The sequence below is a fragment of the Oncorhynchus keta genome, chromosome 35 (assembly GCF_023373465.1).
Source record: "Oncorhynchus keta strain PuntledgeMale-10-30-2019 chromosome 35, Oket_V2, whole genome shotgun sequence".
Lineage (NCBI taxonomy): Eukaryota > Metazoa > Chordata > Actinopteri > Salmoniformes > Salmonidae > Oncorhynchus > Oncorhynchus keta.
Window position 1 is genome coordinate 4,637,588 of NC_068455.1, and position 22,177 is coordinate 4,659,764.

Here is a 22,177-nt window from a genome sequence, read left to right on the forward strand (position 1 = left end):
TGACTGGTTCTCTGCCGTGTTCAGACTGACTGGTTCTCTGCCGTGTTCAGACTGACTGGTTCTCTATCCGTGTTCAGTCTGACTGGTTCTCTATCCGTGTTCAGTCTGACTGGTTCTCTATCCGTGTTCAGTCTGACTGGTTCTCTATCCGTGTTCAGTCTGACTGGTTCTCTATCCGTGTTCAGACTGACTGGTTCTCTACCGTGTTCAGACTGACTGGTTCTCTATCCGGGTTCAGACTGACTGGTTCTCTATCCGTGTTCAGACTGACTGGTTCTCTATCCGGGTTCAGACTGACTGGTTCTCTGCCGTGTTCAGACTGACTGGTTCTCTGCCGTGTTCAGACTGACTGGTTCTCTGCCGTGTTCAGACTGACTGGTTCTCTATCCGTGTTCAGACTGACTGGTTCTCTATCCGTGTTCAGACTAACTGGTTCTCTGCCGTGTTCAGACTGACTGGTTCTCTGCCGTGTTCAGACTGACTGGTTCTCTATCCGGGTTCAGACTGACTGGTTCTCTATCCGTGTTCAGACTGACTGGTTCTCTGCCGTGTTCAGACTGACTGGTTCTCTATCCGTGTTCAGACTGACTGGTTCTCTATCCGTGTTCAGACTGACTGGTTCTCTGCCGTGTTCAGACTGACTGGTTCTCTGCCGTGTTCAGACTGACTGGTTCTCTGCCGTGTTCAGACTGACTGGTTCTCTGCCGTGTTCAGACTGACTGGTTCTCTATCCGTGTTCAGTCTGACTGGTTCTCTATCCGTGTTCAGACTGACTGGTTCTCTGCCGTGTTCAGACAAACTGGTTCTCTGCCGGGTTCAGTCTGACTGGTTCTCTATCCGTGTTCAGTCTGACTGGTTCTCTATCCGTGTTCAGTCTGACTGGTTCTCTATCCGTGTTCAGACTGACTGGTTCTCTGCCGTGTTCAGACAAACTGGTTCTCTGCCGTGTTCAGACTGACTGGTTCTCTGCCGTGTTCAGACTGACTGGTTCTCTATCCGGGTTCAGTCTGACTGGTTCTCTATCTGTGTTCAGACTGACTGGTTCTCTATCTGTGTTCAGACTGACTGGTTCTCTGCCGTGTTCAGTCTGACTGGTTCTCTGTCTGTGTTCAGACTGACTGGTTCTCTATCCGTGTTCAGACTGACTGGTTCTCTATCCGTGTTCAGTCTGACTGGTTCTCTATCCGTGTTCAGACTGACTGGTTCTCTATCCGTGTTCAGACTGACTGGTTCTCTGCCGTGTTCAGACTGACTGGTTCTCTGCCGTGTTCAGACTGACTGGTTCTCTATCCGTGTTCAGTCTGACTGGTTCTCTATCCGTGTTCAGTCTGACTGGTTCTCTATCCGTGTTCAGTCTGACTGGTTCTCTATCCGTGTTCAGACTGACTGGTTCTCTATCCGTGTTCAGACTGACTGGTTCTCTATCCGGGTTCAGACTGACTGGTTCTCTGCCGGGTTCAGTCTGACTGGTTCTCTATCCGTGTTCAGACTGACTGGTTCTCTATCCGTGTTCAGTCTGACTGGTTCTCTATCCGTGTTCAGACTAACTGGTTCTCTATCTGTGTTCAGTCTGACTGGTTCTCTATCCGTGTTCAGACTGACTGGTTCTCTATCCGTGTTCAGTCTGACTGGTTCTCTATCCGGGTTCAGTCTGACTGGTTCTCTATCCAGGTTCAGTCTGACTGGTTCTCTATCCGGTTCAGTCTAACTGGTTCTCTATCCGGGTTCAGTCTGACTGGTTCTCTATCCGGGTTCAGTCTGACTGGTTCTCTATCCGGGTTCAGTCTGACTGGTTCTCTATCCGTGTTCAGTCTGACTGGTTCTCTATCCGTGTTCAGTCTGACTGGTTCTCTATCCGTGTTCAGACTGACTGGTTCTCTATCCGGGTTCAGTCTGACTGGTTCTCTGCCAGGTTCAGTCTGACTGGTTCTCTATCCGGTTCAGTCTGACTGGTTCTCTATCCGGGTTCAGTCTGACTGGTTCTCTATCCGGGTTCAGTCTGACTGGTTCTCTATCCGGGTTCAGTCTGACTGGTTCTCTATCCGGGTTCAGTCTGACTGGTTCTCTATCCGGGTTCAGTCTGACTGGTTCTCTATCCGGGTTCAGTCTGACTGGTTCTCTATCCGGGTTCAGTCTGACTGGTTCTCTATCCGGGTTCAGTCTGACTGGTTCTCTATCCGGGTTCAGTCTGACTGGTTCTCTATCCGGGTTCAGTCTAACTGGTTCTCTATCCGGGTTCAGTCTGACTGGTTCTCTATCCGGGTTCAGTCTAACTGGTTCTCTATCCGGGTTCAGTCTAACTGGTTCTCTATCCGGGTTCAGTCTGACTGGTTCTCTATCCGGGTTCAGTCTGACTGGTTCTCTATCCGGGTTCAGTCTGACTGGTTCTCTATCCGGGTTCAGTCTGACTGGTTCTCTATCCGGGTTCAGTCTGACTGGTTCTCTATCCGGGTTCAGTCTAACTGGTTCTCTATCCGGGTTCAGTCTAACTGGTTCTCTATCCGGGTTCAGTCTAACTGGTTCTCTATCCGGGTTCAGTCTGACTGGTTCTCTATCCGGGTTCAGTCTGACTGGTTCTCTATCCGGGTTCAGTCTAACTGGTTCTCTATCCGGGTTCAGTCTAACTGGTTCTCTATCCGGGTTCAGTCTAACTGGTTCTCTATCCGGGTTCAGTCTGACTGGTTCTCTATCCGGGTTCAGTCTAACTGGTTCTCTATCCGGGTTCAGTCTGACTGGTTCTCTATCCGGGTTCAGTCTAACTGTGGTGTGTTACTCTGCAGTGTTCAGTAACATGTGGGACAGGGGATCAGTCCAGAGAGGTGATGTGTGTAGGAGAAGCATCAGTCCAGCTAGCAGACACCTCCTGCTCCGCCTCACTCCGCCCAGTAGCCGCCCAGCCCTGCTCCATGCCCGCATGCCTACTGGCTGTCAGCTGGCACGTTGGAGACTGGGGACTGGTGAGTGGCCCAGACTGACAGACAGACGTTACAAACACATACACACACAGTTAACACACGCTCAAGCTCAGACACACACATACATACACGCTATACATGCATCCACACATACATACACGCATGCTTAAACACTTACATCATTCCTCCTCCCCTCCTCCCTCCTCCTCCTCCCTCCTACCCTACTCTACCCCCTCCTACCCTACTCCTACCCTACTCCTACCCTCTCCTACCCTACTCCTACCCTCTCCCCCTCCTCCCTACTCCTAACCTACTCCTACCCTACTCCTACCCTACTCCTACCCTACTCCTACCCTACTCCTACCCCTCCTCCTACCCTACTCCTACCCTACTCCTACCCTCTTCCCCTCCTCCCCTCCCCTCCTCCTACCCTACTCCTAACCTGCTACCCTCTTCCCCTCCTCCTCTCCTCCTCTCTTCCCCTCCTCCTACCCTACTCCTAACCTGCTACCCTCTTCCCCTCCTCTTCCTCCTCTCTTCCCCTCCTCCTACCCTACTCCTAACCTGCTACCCTCTTCCCCTCTTCCCCTCCTCCCCTCCTCCTACCCTACTCCTAACCTGCTACCCTCTTCCCCTCTTCCCCTCCTCCCCTCCTCCTACCCTACTCCTAACCTGCTCCCCTCTTCCCCTCCTCCCCTCCTCCTACCCTACTCCTAACCTGCTCCCCTCTTCCCCTCCTCCCCCTCCTCCTACCCTACTCCTAACCTGCTACCCTCTTCCCCTCCTCCCCTCCTCCTACCCTACTCCTAACCTGCTACCCTCTTCCCCTCCTCCCCTCCCACCCTCCTACCCTACTCCTAACCTGCTACCCTCTTCCCCTCCTCCCTCCTCCTCCTCCTCCTCCCCTCCTCCTCCCCTCCTCCTACCCCTCCTCTCCTAACCTCCTCTTCCCCTCCTCCTCCCCTCTTCCTACCCTCTTCCCATCCTCCTCCTCCCCTCTTCTCCCCTCTCCCGTCCCTCCTCCCTACTCTCCTCCTCCTCTCCTCTCCCGTCTCCCTCTCCTCCTCTCCTCCTCTCACCTCTCCTCCTCTTCTCCCTCCTATCTCCTCCCTCCTCTCCTCCTCCTTCTCCTCCTCTCTCCTCCTCCTCTCCTGTCTCCTCTCCTCCTCCTCTCCTCTCTCCTCTCCTGTCTCCTCTCCTCTCCTCTCCTCCTCTTCCTCCTCTCCTCTCCTCTCTCCTCTCTCCTCCTCCTCTCCAAATCTCCTCTCCTCCTCTCCAAATCTCCTTTCTTCCCCTCCTCCCCTCCTCCTACCCTACTCCTAACCTGCTACCCTCTTCCCCTCCTCTCCCCTCTTCCCACCCTCCTACCCTCTTCCCATCCTCCTCATCCCCTCTTCTCCTCCTCCTACCCTCTCCTCTCCTCTCCCCTCTCCTCCTCTCCTCTCCCCTTATCCTCCCCTCTCCTCCTCCTCCTCCTCTTCCTCTCCTCTCCTCCTCCTCCTCCTCCTCCTCCTCTCCTCTCTCCTCTCTCCTCCTCTTCCTCCTCTCCTCCTCTCCTGTCTCCTCTCCTCCTCTCCCGTCTCCTCTCCTGTGAGTCAGGTCCTGAGCGCCCCTGTGTTCTGACCCTGTACCCAGTGGAACGTTGTAACTCTGTCCCCTCACATTGGAGACCTGCAACACACAGCCCTGCTCCACCCACAAGGTGAGAACATGCTGTCTCTCTGTGTGTGTGTCTCCATCTCTCTGTCCAGTGACCCCCAGTCTCCTGGCTATATATTTATGCCTGTCTCCATCTCTCTGTCCAGCGACCCCCAGTATGCAGGATCCCAGAGGACATGACAACACACAGTATGGATTCACTCCCTACATGCCAGACCACGCCACAGGTAGCTGACTCATTCTTTCATCCTTCTGTAACTTGTCCTTTCATTCATCTGTCTATCTGTCCAAGTCAACTTGTCCTTGTCCTTTCATCCATCTCTATCTGTCTCAACTCCTTGTCCTTTCATCCATCTGTCTCAACTCCCTTGTCCTTTCATTCATCTGTCTATCTGTCCTCAACTTGTCCTCTCCTTGTCCTTTCATCCATCTGTCTCCTCTGTCTTCAACTCTCCTTGTCCTCCTCCATCTGTCTCCTCTGTCTCCTCTCCTCCTTTCATCCATCTGTCTATCTGTCCCTCAACTTGTCCTTGTCCTTTCATTCATTTTCCGTCTATCTGTCCAAGTCAACTTGTCCTTGTCCTTTCATCCATCTGTCTATCTGTCCTCCTTGTCCTTGTCCTTTCATCCATCTGTCTATCTGTCCAAGTCAACTCTCCTTGTCCTTTCATCCATCTGTCTATCTGTCCAAGTCAACTTGTCCTTTTTCATTCATTTGTCTATCTGTCCTCCTCTTGTCCTTTCATCCATCTGTCTATCTGTCCTCCTTGTCCTTTCATCCATCTGTCTATCTGTCCTCAACTTGTCCTTTCATTCATCTGTCTATCTGTCCAAGTAAACTTGTCCTTGTCCTTTCATTCATCTGTCTATCTGTCCGAGTCTCCTCTCCTTTCATTCATCTGTCTTGCTGTCCTAAACTTGTCCTTGTCCTTTCATTCATCTGTCTTATCTGTCCAAGTCAACTTGTCCTTGTCCTTTCATTCATCTGTCTATCTGTCCAAGTCTACTTGTCCTTTCATCCATCTGTCTATCTGTCCAAGTCAACTTGTCCTTGTCCTTTCATCCATCTGTCTATCTGTCCAAGTCAACTTGTCCTTGTCCTTTCATCCATCTGTCTATCTGTCCAAGTCAACTTGTCCTTGTCCTTTCATTCATCTGTCTATCTGTCCAAGTCAACTTGTCCTTGTCCTTTCATCCATTTGTCTATCTGTCCAAGTCAACTTGTCCTTGTCCTTTCATCCATCTGTCTATCTGTCCAAGTCAACTTGTCCTTGTCCTTTCATCCATCTGTCTATCTGTCCAAGTCAACTCGTCCTTGTCCTTTCATTCATCTGTCTATCTGTCCAAGTCAACTTTCCCTTGTCCTTTCATTCATCTGTCTATCTGTCCGAGTCAACTTGTCCTTGTCCTTTCATTCATCTGTCTATCTGTCCAAGTCAACTTGTCCTTGTCCTTTCATTCATTTGTCTATCTGTCCGAGTCAACTTGTCCTTTCATCCATCTGTCTATCTGTCCGAGTCAACTTGTCCTTTCATTCATCTGTCTATCTGTCCAAGTCAACTTGTCCTTGTCCTTTCATTCATCTGTCTATCTGTCCGAGTCAACTTGTCCTTTCATTCATCTGTCTATCTGTCCAAGTAAACTTGTCCTTGTCCTTTCATTCATCTGTCTTATCTGTCCAAGTCAACTTGTCCTTGTCCTTTCATTCATCTGTCTTATCTGTCCAAGTCAACTTGTCCTTTCATTCATCTGTCTATCTGTCCAAGTCAACTTGTCCTTGTCCTTTCATTCATCTGTCTTATCTGTCCAAGTCAACTTGTCCTTGTCCTTTCATTCATCTGTCTTATCTGTCCAAGTCAACTTGTCCTTTCATTCATCTGTCTATCTGTCCAAGTCAACTTGTCCTTGTCCTTTCATCCATCTGTCTATCTGTCCAAGTCAACTTGTCCTTGTCCTTTCATTCATCTGTCTTATCTGTCCAAGTCAACTTGTCCTTTCATTCATCTGTCTATCTGTCCAAGTCAACTTGTGTTGTCCTTTCATTCATCTGTCTATCTGTCCAAGTCAACTTGTCCTTTCATTCATCTGTCTATCTGTCCAAGTCAACTTGTCCTTGTCATTCATTCTGTCTATCTGTCCAAGCAACACACAGCCCTGTCTATCCCCAAGTGAGAACTTGTCCTGTCCTTTCATCCATCTGTCTATCTGTGTCAACTTGTCCTTGTCTCTTCATCCATCTGACTATCTGTCCAGTCTACCTATAGCTGTCTATCTGTCCAAGTCAACTTGCCTTGTCCTTTCATTCATCTGTCTATCTGTCCAAGCAACTTGTCCTTTCATTCATCTGTCTATCTGTCAAGTCAACTTGTCCTTTCACTCCTTTCATTCATCTGTCTATCTGCCACAGGTCAACTTGTCCTTTCATTCATCTGTTATCTGTTCAACTGTCCTTGTCCTTTCATCCATCTGTCTATCTGTCCAAGTCAACTTGTCCTTGTCCTTTCATCCATCTGTCTATCTGTCCAAGTCAACTTGTCCTTCCTTTCATTCATCTGTCTATCTGTCCAAGTCAACTTGTCCTTTCATCCATTTCATTCAAGTCTTGTCCTTTCATCATCTGTCTATCTGTCCAAGTCAACTTGTCCTTTCATCATCTGTCTATCTGTCCAAGTCAACTTGTCCTTTCATCCATCTGTCTATCTGTCCAAGTCAACTTGTCCTTTCCTTTCATCCATCTGTCTATCTGTCCAAGTCAACTTGTCCTTTCATCCATCTGTCTATCTGTCCAAGTCAACTTGTCCTTTCTTTCATTCATCTGTCTATCTGTCCAAGTCAACTTGTCCTTTCATCCATCTGTCTATCTGTCAAGTCAACTTGTCCTTGTCCTTTAATTTATCTGTCTATCTGTCCAAGTCAACTTGTCCTTTTCATTCATCTGTCTATCTGTCCAAGTCAACTTGTCCTTGTCCTTTCATCCATCTGTCTATCTGTTCTCTGTGTGATCTGTCATCATGTTGCTGTGCTGTTGATAGTATGTCCATGCTGTGTGTTCCTATGTGACTATCCATCTGTCTATCTGTCCAATAGTATGTCAATTGTCCTTGTCCTTTCATTCATCTGTCATCATGTTGCTGTGCTGTTGATAGTATGTCAACTTGTCCTTGTCCTTTCATCCATCTGTCTATGTTGCTGTGCTGTTGATAGTATGTCAACTTGTCCTTGTCCTTTCATTCATCTGTCTATCATGTTGCCTGTTGATAGTCCATGCTTGTCCTTGTCCTTTCATGTGTGATCTGTCATCATCTGTCCTGTTGATAGTATGTCCATGCTTGTCTCTTGTCCTCTGTGTGATCTGTCATCATCTGTCTATCTGTGTGTGTTCTCAATGTCACTAGTTCTCTGTTGATCTGTCATCATGTTGCTGTGCTGTTGATAGTCATGCTGTGTCCTTGTCTTTCATCCATCTGTCTATCTGTCCAAGTCAACTTGTCCTTTGACTATTCATCTGTCTCATCTGTTGCTGTGCTGTTGATAGTCAATGCTTGTCTCTATGTGACTAGTTCTCTGTGTGATCTGTCATCTGTTGCTGTGCTGTTGATAGTATGTCCATGCTGTGTGTTCTCTATGTGACTAGTTCTCTGTGTGATCTGTCATCATGTTGCTGTGCTTCATCCATGCTGTGTGTTCTATCTGACTAGTTCTCTGTGTGATCTGTCATCATGTTGCTGTGCTGTCTAGTATGTCCATGCTGTGTGTTCTCTATGTGACTAGTTCTCTGTGTGATCTGTCATCATGTTGCTGTGCTATTGATAGTATGTCCATGCTGTGTGTTCTCTATGTGACTAGTTCTCTGTGTGATCTGTCATCATGTTGCTGTGCTGTTGATAGTATGTCCATGCTGTGTGTTCTCTATGTGACTAGTTCTCTGTGTGATCTGTCATCATGTTGCTGTGCTGTTGATAGTATGTCCATGCTGTGTGTTCTCTATGTGACTAGTTCTCTGTGTGATCTGTCATCATGTTGCTGTGCTGTTGATAGTATGTCCATGCTGTGTGTTCTCTATGTGACTAGTTCTCTGTGTGATCTGTCATCATGTTGCTGTGCTGTTGATAGTATGTCCATGCTGTGTGTTCTCTATGTGACTAGTTCTCTGTGTGATCTGTCATCATGTTGCTGTGCTGTTGATAGTATGTCCATGCTGTGTGTTCTCTATGTGACTAGTTCTCTGTGTGATCTGTCATCATGTTGCTGTGCTGTTGATAGTATGTCCATGCTGTGTGTTCTCTATGTGACTAGTTCTCTGTGTGATCTGTCATCATGTTGCTGTGCTGTTGATAGTATGTCCATGCTGTGTGTTCTCTATGTGACTAGTTCTCTGTGTGATCTGTCATCATGTTGCTGTGCTGTTGATAGTATGTCCATGCTGTGTGTTCTCTATGTGACTAGTTCTCTGTGTGATCTGTCATCATGTTGCTGTGCTGTTGATAGTATGTCCATGCTGTGTGTTCTCTATGTGACTAGTTCTCTGTGTGATCTGTCATCATGTTGCTGTGCTGTTGATAGTATGTCCATGCTGTGTGTTCTCTATGTGACTAGTTCTCTGTGTGATCTGTCATCATGTTGCTGTGCTGTTGATAGTTTGTCCATGCTGTGTGTTCTCTCACTGTGGTTCTACTAACAGTAGTCATTACTGTGATCCAGTCTCTTTCTACCCTGACCCCTAACCCTTAACCCCTGACCCCTGTGTGAGCTGTACTCTCTGACAGCAGTTCTCCTTCCATTGACATGTTCTACCTGACCCCTGACCTCTGATCCCTGACCCTATGTGAGCTGTACTCTCTGATGTTTAACTCTGACAGCAGCTCTCCTTCCATTGACATGTTCTACCTAACCCTTAACCCCTGACCCCTGTGTGAGCTGTACTTTCTGACAGCAGCTCTCCTTCCATTGACGTGTTCTACCCTGACCCCTAACCCTTAACCCCTGACCCCTGTGTGAGCTGTACTCTCTGACAGCAGTTCTCCTTCCATTGACATGTTCTACCCTGAACCCTGACCCCTGACCCCTGTGTGTAGCTGTACAAGACTGATGTTTAACTCTGACAGCAGCTCTCCTTCCATTGACATGTTCTACCCTGACCCCTAACCCTTAACCCCTGACCCCTGTGTGAGCTGTACTTTCTGACAGCAGTTCTCCTTCCATTGACGTGTTCTACCCTGACCCTGACCCCTTGTGAGCCCTGTACTGTACTCTGACAGCAGTTCTCCTTCCATTGACGTGTTCTACCCTGACCCCCTGTGTGAGCTGTACTCTCTGACAGCAGCTCTCCTTCCATTGGTGTGTTCTACCCTGACCCCTGACCTCTGATCCCTGTGTGAGCTGTACTCCCTGACAGCAGTTCTCCTTCCATTGACCGTTCTTCCTTCTCCCACTCTCACCAAGGTCCCCATGTAATCCCATGTTTCTGTCAGTCCACAGACCAGACAGTGTTGACCCCCAGACCAGCACAGTGTACCACCCTCACGGCTTCGGGCCGGCCCAACACTGTAGCCAGTCCTACTACGGCTGCTGCCCAGACGGCGCCACGGCAGCTGGGGGGCAGGGGGTCTAGGCTGCCCACAGGTGTCCCGCTGGGCTCCACGCCCGAGCAGGCTTTCTGCACAACCACCAGGTAGACCACACACACACACACACACAGCTCTGTCCAGACTACCCTCAGCACCACCAGCAAGTTGTTGTCTGTATGGGGTCTACCGTACAAGCCTACATACATTTTGGTCACAGATCAGTGGTATTTTTAACATGGGCTTGGGCACGGTTCTCTGCTCAAACTCTCCCTCCCTCTCTCTCTCTCTGTCTGACTGACTAAATCCCTCCCCCTGTCTGTCTGACTAAATCCCCCGCTCTGTCTGTCTGACTAAATCCCTCTCTGTCTGACTAAATCCCCCTCTGTCTGACTAAATCCCTCCCCCTTTGTCTGACTGACTAAATCCCTCCCTCTGTCTGTCTGTCTGTCTGTCTGTCTGTCTGACTAAATCCCCCCTGTCTGTCTGACTAAATCCCTCTCTGTCTTACTAAATCCCTCTCTGACTGACTAAATCCCTCCCTCTCTGTCTGTCTGACTAAATCCCTCTGTCTTACTAAATCCCTATCTGTCTGACTAAATCCCCCCTCTCTGTCTGTCTGACTAAATCCCTCCCTCTCTGTCTGTCTGACTAAATCCCTCCCTCCCTCTCTGACTGTCTGACTAAATCCCTCCCTCCTCTCTGTCTGACTAAATCCCCCCTCTCTGTCTGTCTGTCTGTCTGTCTGTCTGTATGTTCTGTCTGTACTTCCTCTATCCTAAATCTGAGCCCCTCTCTATCCTATAACCTCCTCTCTGCCTCTGATCCTAAAATCCCTCCCTCTCTGTCTGACCCCTAAATCCCCTGAGCCCCTCTCTATATGGATATAACCTGGTCTCTGTATCACCTATAACCCCTCTCTAAGCCCCTCTCTATCCTATAGACCTCCTCTCTGGCCCCTCTCTAATATCCTTCCTGAGCCCCTCTCTATCCTAGTAAGGACCTCTCTCTATCCTATACTTCTCTGAGCTATCCTATAACCTCCTCTCTGAGCCCCTCTCTATCCTATAACCTCCTCTCTGAGCCCCTCTCTAATAATCCTCTCTAATCTCTAATAATATATCCTATTCCTCTCTGAGCCCCTCTCTATCATATAACCTCCTCTCTGAGCCTTTTATCCTATAACCTCCTCTCTGAGCCCCTCTCTATCCTATAACCTCCTCTCTGAGCCCCTCTCTATCCTATAACCTCCTCTCTGAGCCCCTCTCTATCCTATAACCTCCTCTCTGAGCCCCTCTCTATCCTATAACCTCCTCTCTGAGCCCCTCTCTATCCTATAACCTCCTCTCTGAGCCCCTCTCTATCCTATAACCTCCTCTCTGAGCCCCTCTCTATCCTATAACCTCCTCTCGGAGCCTCTCTCTATCCTATAACCTCCTCTCTGAGCCCCTCTCTATCCTATAACCTCCTCTCTGAGCCCCTCTCTATCCTATAACCTCCTCTCTGAGCCCCTCTCTATCCTATAACCTCCTCTCTGAGCCCCTATCCTATAACCTCCTCTCTGAGCCCCTCTCTATCCTATAACCTCCTCTCTGAGCCCCTCTCTATCCTATAACCTCCTCTCTGAGCCCCTCTCCCTATAACCTCCTCTCTGAGCCCCTCTCTATCCTATAACCTCCTCTCTGAGCCCCTCTCTATCCTATAACCTCCTCTCGGAGCCTCTCTCTATCCTATAACCTCCTCTCTGAGCCCCTCTCTATCCTATAACCTCCTCCCTGAGCCTCTCTCTATCCTATAACCTCCTCTCTGAGCCCCTCTCTATCCTATAACCTCCTCTCTGAGCCCCTCTCTATCCTATAACCTCCTCTCTGAGCCCCTCTCTATCCTATAACCTCCTCTCGGAGCCTCTCTCTATCCTATAACCTCCTCTCTGAGCCCCTCTCTATCCTATAACCTCCTCTCTGAGCCCCTCTCTATCCTATAACCTCCTCTCTGAGCCCCTCTCTATCCTATAACCTCCTCTCTGAGCCCCTCTCTATCCTATAACCTCCTCTCTGAGCCCCTCTCTATCATATAACCTCCTCTCTGAGCCCCTCTCTATCCTATAACCTCCTCTCTGAGCCCCTCTCTATCCTATAACCTCCTCTCTGAGCCCCTCTCTATCCTATAACCTCCTCTCTGAGCCCCTCTCTATCCTATAACCTCCTCTCTGAGCCCCTCTCTATCCTATAACCTCTCTGAGCCCCTCTCTATCCTATAACCTCTCTGAGCCCCTCTCTATCCTATAACCTCCTCTCTGAGCCCCTCTCTATCCTATAACCTCCTCTCTGAGCCCCTCTCTATCCTATAACCTCCTCTCTGAGCCCCTCTCTATCCTATAACCTCCTCTCTGAGCCCCTCTCTATCCTATAATCTCCTCTCTCTCTATGCTATAACCTCCTCTCGGAGCCCCTCTCTATCCTATAACCTCCTCTCGGGCCCCTCTCTATCCTATAACCTCCTCTCGGAGCCCCTCTCATATAACCTCCTCTCTGATAACATATAACTCCTCTCTGAGCCCCTCTCTATCCTATAACCTCCTCTCTGAGCCCCTCTCTATCCTATAACCTCCTCTCTCCCCTCTCTATCATATAACCTCCTCTCTGAGCCCCTCTCTATCCTATAACCTCCTCTCTGAGCCCCTCTCTATCCTATAACCTCCTCTCTGAGCCCCTCTCTATCCTATAACCTCCTCTCTGAGCCCCTCTCTATCCTATAACCTCCTCTCTGAGCCCCTCTCTATCCTATAACCTCCTCTCTGAGCCCCTCTCTATCCTATAACCTCCTCTCTGAGCCCCTCTCTATCCTATAACCTCCTCTCTGAGCCCCTCTCTATCCTATAACCTCCTCTCTGAGCCCCTATCCTATAACCTCCTCTCTGAGCCCCTCTCTATCCTATAACCTCCTCTCTGAGCCCCTCTCTATCCTATAACCTCCTCTCTGAGCCCCTATCTATCCTATAACCTCCTCTCTGAGCCCCTCTCTATCCTATAACCTCCTCTCTGAGCCCCTCTCTATCCTATAACCTCCTCTCTGAGCCCCTCTCTATCCTATAATCTCCTCTCTGAGCCCCTCTCTATCCTATAACCTCCTCTCTGAGCCCCTCTCTATCCTATAACCTCCTCTCGAGCCCCTCTCTATCCTATAACCTCCTCTCGGAGCCCCTCTCTATCCTATAACCTCCTCTCTGAGCCCCTCTCTATCATATAACCTCCACTCTGAGCCCCTCTCTATCATATAACCTCCTCTCTGAGCCCCTCTCTATCCTATAACCTCCTCTCTGAGCCCCTCTCTATCCTATAACCTCCTCTCTGAGCCTCTCTCTATCCTATAACCTCCTCTCTGAGCCCCTCTCTATCCTATAACCTCCTCTCTGAGCCCCTCTCTATCCTATAACCTCCTCTCTGAGCCCCTCTCTATCCTATAACCTCCTCTCTGAGCCCCTCTCTATCCTATAACCTCCTCTCTGAGCCCCTCTCTATCCTATAACCTCCTCTCTGAACCCCTCTCTATCCTATAACCTCCTCTCTGAGCCCCACTCTATCATATAACCTCCTCTCTGAGCCCCTCTCTATCCTATAACCTCCTCTCTGAGCCCCTCTCTATCCTATAACCTCCTCTCTGAGCCCCTCTCTATCCTATAACCTCCTCTCTGAGCCCCTCTCTACCCTATAACCTCCTCTCCGCCCCTCTCTATCCTATAACCTCCTCTCTGAGCCCCTCTCTATCCTATAACCTCTCTGAGCCCCTCTCTATCCTATAACCTCCTCTCTGAGCCCCTCTCTATCCTATAACCTCCTCTCTGAGCCCCTCTCTATCCTATAACCTCTCTCCTCCTCCTCTCTGAGCCCCTCTCTATCCTATAACCTCCTCTCTGAGCCCCTCTCTATCATATAACCTCCTCTCTGAGCCCCTCTCTATCCTATAACCTCCTCTCTGAGCCCCTCTCTATCCTATAACCTCCTCTCTCTGAGCCTCTCTATCCTATAACCTCCTCTCTGAGCCCCTCTCTATCCTATAACCTCCTCTCTGAGCCCCTCCTATAACTCCTCTCTGAACCCCTCTCTATCCTATAACCTCCTCTCTGAGCCCCACTCTATCATATAACCTCCTCTCTGAGCCCCTCTCTATCCTATAACCTCCTCTCTGAGCCCCTCTCTATCCTATAACCTCCTCTCTGAGCCCCTCTCTATCCTATAACCTCCTCTCTGAGCCCCTCTCTACCCTATAACCTCCTCTCTGAGCCCCTCTCTATCCTATAACCTCCTCTCTGAGCCCCTCTCTATCCTATAACCTCCTCTCTGAGCCCCTCTCTATCCTATAACCTCCTCTCTGAGCCCCTCTCTATCCTATAACCCTCCTCCCCTCTCTATCCTATAACCTCCTCTCGGAGCCCCTCTCTATCCTATAACCTCCTCTCTGAGCCCCTCTCTATCCTATAACCTCCTCTCTGAGCCCCTCTCTATCATATAACCTCCTCTCTGAGCCCCTCTCTATCCTATAACCTCCTCTCTGAGCCCCTCTCTATCCTATAACCTCCTCTCTGAGCCCCTCTCTATCCTATAACCTCCTCTCTGAGCCCATCTCTATCATATAACCTCCTCTCTGAGCCCCTCTCTATCATATAACCTCCTCTCTGAGCCCCTCTCTATCCTATAACCTCCTCTCTGAGCCTCTCTCTATCCTATAACCTCCTCTCTGAGCCCCTCTCTATCCTATAACCTCCTCTCTATCCCTATAACCTTCTCTCTGAGCCTCCTCTCATATAACCTATAATAACCTTCTCTCTGAGCCTCTCTCTATCCTATAACCTCCTCTCTGAGCCCCTGTCTATCCTATAACCTCCTCTGGAGCCCCTCTCTATCCTATAACCTCCTCTCGGAGCGCCTCTCTATCATATAACCTCCGCTCTGAGCCCCTCTCTATCCTATAACCTTCTCTCTGAGCCCCTCTCTATCCTATAACCTCCTCTCTGAGCCTCTCTCTATCCTATAACCTCCTCTCTGAGCCCCTCTCTATCCTATAACCTCCTCTCGGAGCCCCTCTCTATCCTATAACCTTCTCTCTGAGCCTCTATCATATAACCTCCTCTCTGAGCCCCTCTATCCTATAACCTTCTCTCTGAGCCTCTCTCTCCTATAACCTCCTCTCTGAGCCCCTCTATCCTATAACCTCCTCTCGGAGCCCCTCTCTATCCTATAACCTCCTCTCGAGCGCTCTCTCATATAACCTCCGCTCTGAGCCCCTCTCTCCTATAACCTTCTCTCTGAGCCCCTCTCTATCCTAAAAGCCTCTCAATGTCCCTCTCTATCAAAACCTTATGTCCCCCCTCTCTCTCTCTCTCTCTCTCTCTCTCCCTCTCTCTCCAAAACCTTATGTCTCTCTCTCTCTCTCTCTCTCTCCCCTCTCTCTCCAAGGTGAGTTAATAATAATAATAATAATATATGCCATTTAGCAGACGCTTTTATCCAAAGCGACTTACAGTCATGTGTGCATACATTCTACGTATGGGTGGTCCCGGGGATCGAACCCACTACCCTGGCGTTACAAGCGCCATGCTCTACCAACTGAGCTTATCCTATAAAAAACAATCAATCTTCACATAATCACTAGTTAACTACACATGGTGGATGATATTACTAGTTTAACTAGCTTGTCCTGCGTTGCATATAATCAATGCGGTGCCTGTTAATTTATCACCAAACGGGGGATGATTTAACAAAAGCGCACTCGCAAAAAAAGCACAATCGTTACACGAATGTACCTAACCATAAACATCAATACCTTTCTTAAAATCAACATCAAATCAAATTTATTTATAAAGCCCTTCTGTACAGAAACCCAGCCTAAAACCCCAAACAGCAAGCAATGCAGGTGTAGAAGCACAGTGGCTAGGAAAAACTCCCTAGAAAGGCCAAATCCTAGGAAGAAACCTAGAGAGGAACCAGGCTATGAGGGGTGGCCAGTCCTCTTCTGGCTGTGCCGGGTGGAGATTATAACAGAACATGGCCAAGATGTTCAAATGTTCATAAATGACCAGTGGTTGTTGAGGGTGCAGGGTCAGATAAATGTCAATCATTCATTGACACAGTGGCTGAGAGTTGAAAACAGGGTCCAAACAGGTCAGGGTTCTATAGCCGCAGGCAGAACAGTTGAAACTGTTGAAACTGAAGCAGCAGCACGGCCAGGTGGACTGGGGACAGCAAGGAGCCATCAGGCCAGGTAGTCCTGAGGCATGGTCCTAGGGCTCAGGTCCTCCGAGAGAGAGAAAGAAAGAGAGAAAGAGAGAATTAGAGAGAGCATACTTAAACACCGGACAAGTCAGGACAAATACTCCAGATATAACAAACTGACCCTAGCCCCCCGATACATGAACTACTGCAGCATAAATACTGGAGGCTGAGACAGGAGGGGTCAGGAAACACTGTGGCCCCATCCGATGATACCCCCGGACAGGGCCAAACAGGAAGGATATAACCCCACCCACTTTTCCAAAGCACAGACCCCACACCACTAGAGGGATATCTTCAACCACCAACTTACCATCCTGAGACAAGGCTGAGTATAGCCCACAAAGATCTCCGCCACGGCACAACCCAGGGGGGGGGCGCCAACCCAGACAGATCAATACACAGAAGTACAGTGGGGCAAAACATTATTTAGTCAGCCACCAGTTGTGCAAGTTCTCCCACTTAAAAAAATGAGAGGCCTGTAATTTTCATCATAGGTACACTTCAACTATGACAGACAAAATGAGAAAAGAAATCCAGAAAATCACATTGTAGGATTTAGCACAAAGTAGATGTCCTAACCGACTTGTCAAGACATTTGTAGAGTGGTTGAAAAACAAGTTTTAATGACTCCAACCTAAGCATTTGTAATCTTATCTACAAAATAGCTTTCAACACTCTACTCAGCAAACTGGATGCAGTTTATCACAGTGCCATCCGTTTTGTCACTAAAGCACCTTATACCACCCACCACTGCGACCTGTATGCTCTAGTCGGCTGGCCCTCGCTACATATTCGTCGCCAGACCCACTGGCTCCAGGTCATCTACAAGTCCATGCTAGGTAAAGCTCCGCCTTATCTCAGCACGCGCTCCAGCAGGTGTATCTCACTGATCATCCCTAAAGCAAACACCTCATTTGGCCGCCTTTCGTTCCAGTTCTCTGCTGCCTGTGACTGGAACGAATTGCAAAAATCGCTGAAGTTGGAGACTTTTATCTCCCTCACCAACTTCAAACATCTGCTATCTGAGCAGCTAACCGATCGCTGCAGCTGTACATAGTCTATCGGTAAATAGCCCACCCATTTTCACCTACCTCATCCCCATACTGTTTTTATTCATTTACTTTTCTGCTCTTTTGCACACCAATATCTCTACCTGTACATGACCATCTGATCATTTATCACTCCAGTGTTAATCTGCAAAATTGTAATTATTCGCCTACCTCCTCATGCCTTTTGCACACAATGTATATAGACTCCCATTTTTTTCTACTGTGTTATTGACTTGTTAATTGTTTACTCCATGTGTAACTCTGTGTTGTCTGTTCACACTGCTATGCTTTATCTTGGCCAGGTCGCAGTTGCAAATGAGAACTTGTTCTCAACTAGCCTACCTGGTTAAATAAAGGTGTTCTCAACTGGCCTACCTGGTTAAATAAAGGTGTTCTCAACTAGCCTGGTTACCTGGTTAAATAAAGGTGTTCTCAACTAGCCTCCTGGTTAAATAAAGGTGTTCCTGGTTAAATAAAGGTGTTCTCAACTAGTCTAAATAAAGGTGTTCTGGTTAAATAAAGGTGAAATAAAATAAAATAAAATCCGACTTCAACTGTACATGTAAAAATCGTCCGATTATCGGTATCGCCACTAAAAAAATCATATTCAGTTGACCTCTAGTTGACCTCTAGTTGACCTCTAGCATGTCAGTTGACCTCTAGTTTAGTGACCTGTTGACCTCTAGTTGACCTTGTCCTCTAGTTTAGTGTGTTTGATTCTATGGATTCTTCAATTACATTGAGCTGATTTCTGACGTGCTTCTTCTTCCGTATTGTATATTTCTGTATTGTTTTAGTGACTGACCATAGTGTAGGCTCATGTTTTCTGGGTCTCTGTTTTTGGTTGGACAGGTTTCTCAATTTCTTTCTTAGGTTTTTGCATTCTTCATCAAACCATTTGTCATTGTTGTTCATTTGCTTGACATTTCTAGATTGATTAGGGATGCTGAGAGGTCAAATATACGGTTTAGGTTTTCTACTACCAAGTTTACACCTTCATTATTACAGTGAAATGTTTTGTCCAGGAAGTTGTCTGAAAGGGATTGAATGTGTTGTTGCCTAATTGTGTTTTTGGTAGGTTTCCACACTACTTTCCTTCCATCTATAGTATTTCTTAATATTATTCAGTTCCTTTGGCTTTGATGCCTCATGATTTGAGTATTGCTCTGTTCAAGTAGACTGTGATTTTGCTGTAATCTGATAGGGGTCTCTCTGTCTCTGTCTCTCTCTCTCTGTCTCTGTCTCTCTCTCTGTCTCTGTCTCTCTCTCTCTCTGTCTCTCTCTCTCTGTCTCTGTCTCTCTCTCTGTCTCTGTCTCTCTCTCTCTCTGTCTCTGTCTCTCTCTGTCTCTGTCTCTCTCTGTCTCTCTGTCTCTCTCTCACTGGCTCTTACTGTCTCGCTCTCTTCCTCTCTCCTCCCAGGCTCCTCCTCCAGCTGAGAACAGTATCCAGTGTCGGCTGACCACCTACGGGTGCTGTTTCGACCGTATGTTCGTAGCCGCAGGTCCCAATGGAGAGGGCTGCCCCAACCCACCATACAACGGTAGGACAGGGGAGGGAATGGGAGGAGGGGGAGCGAATGAGAGGAGTGGGAGGGGAGCGGGAGAAGGGAGGAGGGAGAAGGGAACGAGGGGAGGAGGGGAGAAGGGAACGAGGGGAGGAGGGAGAAGGGAAGAGGAGGGTGAATAGGTGTGGTGAGGAAGGGGTGTATTATCTCTGCTCGATAGAAAGACTGACAGTGCCTTGAATACGACATTATATTAATACAGTATAAAACACGAAAAACCTTTTTTACACTTCTCTCGTACCACCTTTTGTTTATGTTCATTGGTTGATGTTCTAATGGACTAAAAGGAGAGAAGTGTGACATGTCTTCCTGTTTCTCTGTAGTTCCCAGAACCACCTGTTCTCTGCCCAAGGCGGCCGGCTCCTGCAGTGGCTGGACGGGCCGATACTTCTACGACGTCACCGCCTCCAGCTGCTCCCACTTCTGGTACGGCGGCTGCCACGGCAACAACAACAACTTCCTGACGATTGCCGAGTGCCAAAGGACGTGCCCCGGTGCCCAGGTCAACCAGATGAGCCAACCCAGTAGCCAATCGATCCAGACGATTCAGCTGAGTCAACCCAGTCAGCCGGGAACAGGTCAGGACGTGAGCAAGGTCTTGACGGTGCAGCGCGGCAGCTCAAGGGGCTCAACCGGCGGGCGCCAGGGGACCAGCGCTGCCGACCACGCCCACCGGGCCAGAGTCCATGTCCGCCGCCCCGCCCCCTACGGCGTCCTGCACACCCACCCTGCAGCGAGGTAAGAACCCGAGGACCGTCCAGGGGCGTCTAGCCATGCCCACCCCTGCTGCCCCCGCCCGCTGCCCCGCCCACAGCCCCGCCCACAGCCCCGCCCACAGCCAGCCACCTGGCTAGGTGACGCTTCAACCCTGAGAAGGAAGCTGAGATGAGCCAGTGAGAAACAAAGAAGCTTAACAACATCCGACGGACCAAAGACACACACACACACACACACACACACACACACACACACACACACACACACACCTGTTATTGTAATAGTGTCGTAGGGGTACGATATGAAATGCTAACCTCCCCTGTCATTGTAATGGTGAGAGGTTAGCATGTCTTGGGGGTATGATATGAAATGCTAACCTCCCCTGTTATTGTAATGGTGAGAGGTTAGCATGTCTTGGGGGTATGATATGAAATGCTAACCTCCCCTGTCATTGTAATGGTGAGAGGTTAGCATGTCGTAGGGGTATGATATGAAATGATAACCTCCCCTGTTATTGTAATGGTGAGAGGTTAGCATGTCGTAGGGGTATGATATGAAATGCTAACCTCCCCTGTTATTGTAATGGTGAGAGGTTAGCATGTCGTAGGGGTATGATATGAAATGCTAACCTCCCCTGTTATTGTAATGGTGAGAGGTTAGCATGTCGTAGAGGTACGATATGAAATGCTAACCTCCCCTGTTATTGTAATGGTGAGAGGTTAGCATGTCGTAGGGGTACGATATGAAATGCTAACCTCCCCTGTTATTGTAATGGTGAGAGGTTAGCATGTCGTAGGGGTATGATATGAAATGCTAACCTCCCCTGTTATTGTAATGGTGAGAGGTTAGCATGTCGTAGGGGTATGATATGAAATGCTAACCTCCCCTGTTATTGTAATGGTGAGAGGTTAGCATGTCGTAGGGGTATGATATGAAATGCTAACCTCCCCTGTTATTGTAATGGTGAGAGGTTAGCATGTCGTAGGGGTACGATATGAAATGCTAACCTCCCCTGTTATTGTAATGGTGAGAGGTTAGCATGTCGTAGGGGTACGATATGAAATGCTAACCTCCCCTGTTATTGTAATGGTGAGAGTTTAGCATGTCGTAGGGGTGTGATATGAAATGCTAACCTCCCCTGTTATTGTAATGGTGAGAGTTTAGCATGTCGTAGGGGTATGATATGAAATGCTAACCTCCCCTGTTATTGTAATGGTGAGAGTTTAGCATGTCGTAGGGGTATGATATGAAATGCTAACCTCCCCTGTTATTGTAATGGTGAGAGTTTAGCATGTCGTAGGGGTATGATATGAAATGCTAACCTCCCCTGTTATTGTAATGGTGAGAGTTTAGCATGTCGTAGGGGTGTGATATGAAATGCTAACCTCCCCTGTTATTGTAATGGTGAGAGTTTAGCATGTCGTAGGGGTATGATATGAAATGCTAACCTCCCCTGTTATTGTAATGGTGAGAGTTTAGCATGTCGTAGGGGTATGATATGAAATGCTAACCTCCCCTGTTATTGTAATGGTGAGAGGTTAGCATGTCGTAGGGGTATGATATGAAATGCTAACCTCCCCTGTTATTGTAATGGTGAGAGGTTAGCATGTCGTAGGGGTACGATATGAAATGCTAACCTCCCCTGTTATTGTAATGGTGAGAGGTTAGCATGTCGTAGGGGTACGATATGAAATGCTAACCTCCCCTGTTATTGTAATGGTGAGAGGTTAGCATGTCGTAGGGGTACGATATGAAATGCTAACCTCCCCTGTTATTGTAATGGTGAGAGTTTAGCATGTCGTAGGGGTGTGATATGAAATGCTAACCTCCCCTGTTATTGTAATGGTGAGAGTTTAGCATGTCGTAGGGGTATGATATGAAATGCTAACCTCCCCTGTTATTGTAATGGTGAGAGTTTAGCATGTCGTAGGGGTATGATATGAAATGCTAACCTCCCCTGTTATTGTAATGGTGAGAGTTTAGCATGTCGTAGGGGTATGATATGAAATGCTAACCTCCCTGTTATTGTAATGGTGAGAGTTTAGCATGTCGTAGGGGTGTGATATGAAATGCTAACCTCCCCTGTTATTGTAATGGTGAGAGTTTAGCATGTCGTAGGGGTATGATATGAAATGCTAACCTCCCTGTTATTGTAATGGTGAGAGGTTAGCATGTCGTAGGGGTATGATATGAAATGCTAACCTCCCTGTTATTGTAATGGTGAGAGTTTAGCATGTCGTAGGGGTATGATATGAAATGCTAACCTCTCACCATTACAAGGGGGTTATGATATTTGTGCCTCATAGTCATTGTATCGGTTCAAATCCAAAGTGCTGGAATACAGAGCCAAAACAACAACAAAGTGTCACTGTCCCAATAATTTTAGAGCTCACTTCATACACACACACACACACACACACACACACACACACACAC

At 48.2% G+C, this 22,177-nt stretch overlaps 1 long non-coding RNA gene and 1 pseudogene across 9 annotated transcripts; one reads left to right on the forward strand and one right to left on the reverse strand.

The window, feature by feature from the left end:
• Positions 1–20,027, forward strand: part of LOC118383560 (papilin-like) — a 78,441-nt pseudogene extending 58,414 nt beyond the window's left edge.
• Positions 20,028–20,030: 3 nt separating this feature from the next.
• LOC127915727 (uncharacterized) lies at positions 20,031–21,886 on the reverse strand. 9 transcript variants are annotated; one of them, XR_008091804.1, is made up of 7 exons: positions 21,819–21,886; positions 21,568–21,756; positions 21,127–21,252; positions 20,875–21,063; positions 20,434–20,811; positions 20,308–20,370; positions 20,031–20,055 (listed from the first exon to the last, which is right to left on the reverse strand). It is a non-coding gene; the product is annotated as an uncharacterized LOC127915727 (long non-coding RNA). The 9 variants fall into 9 exon arrangements; XR_008091802.1 differs by having other exon boundaries at positions 20,043–20,181; XR_008091798.1 differs by having other exon boundaries at positions 20,043–20,181; positions 20,245–20,370.
• Between the last annotated feature and the right edge of the window lie 291 nt (positions 21,887–22,177).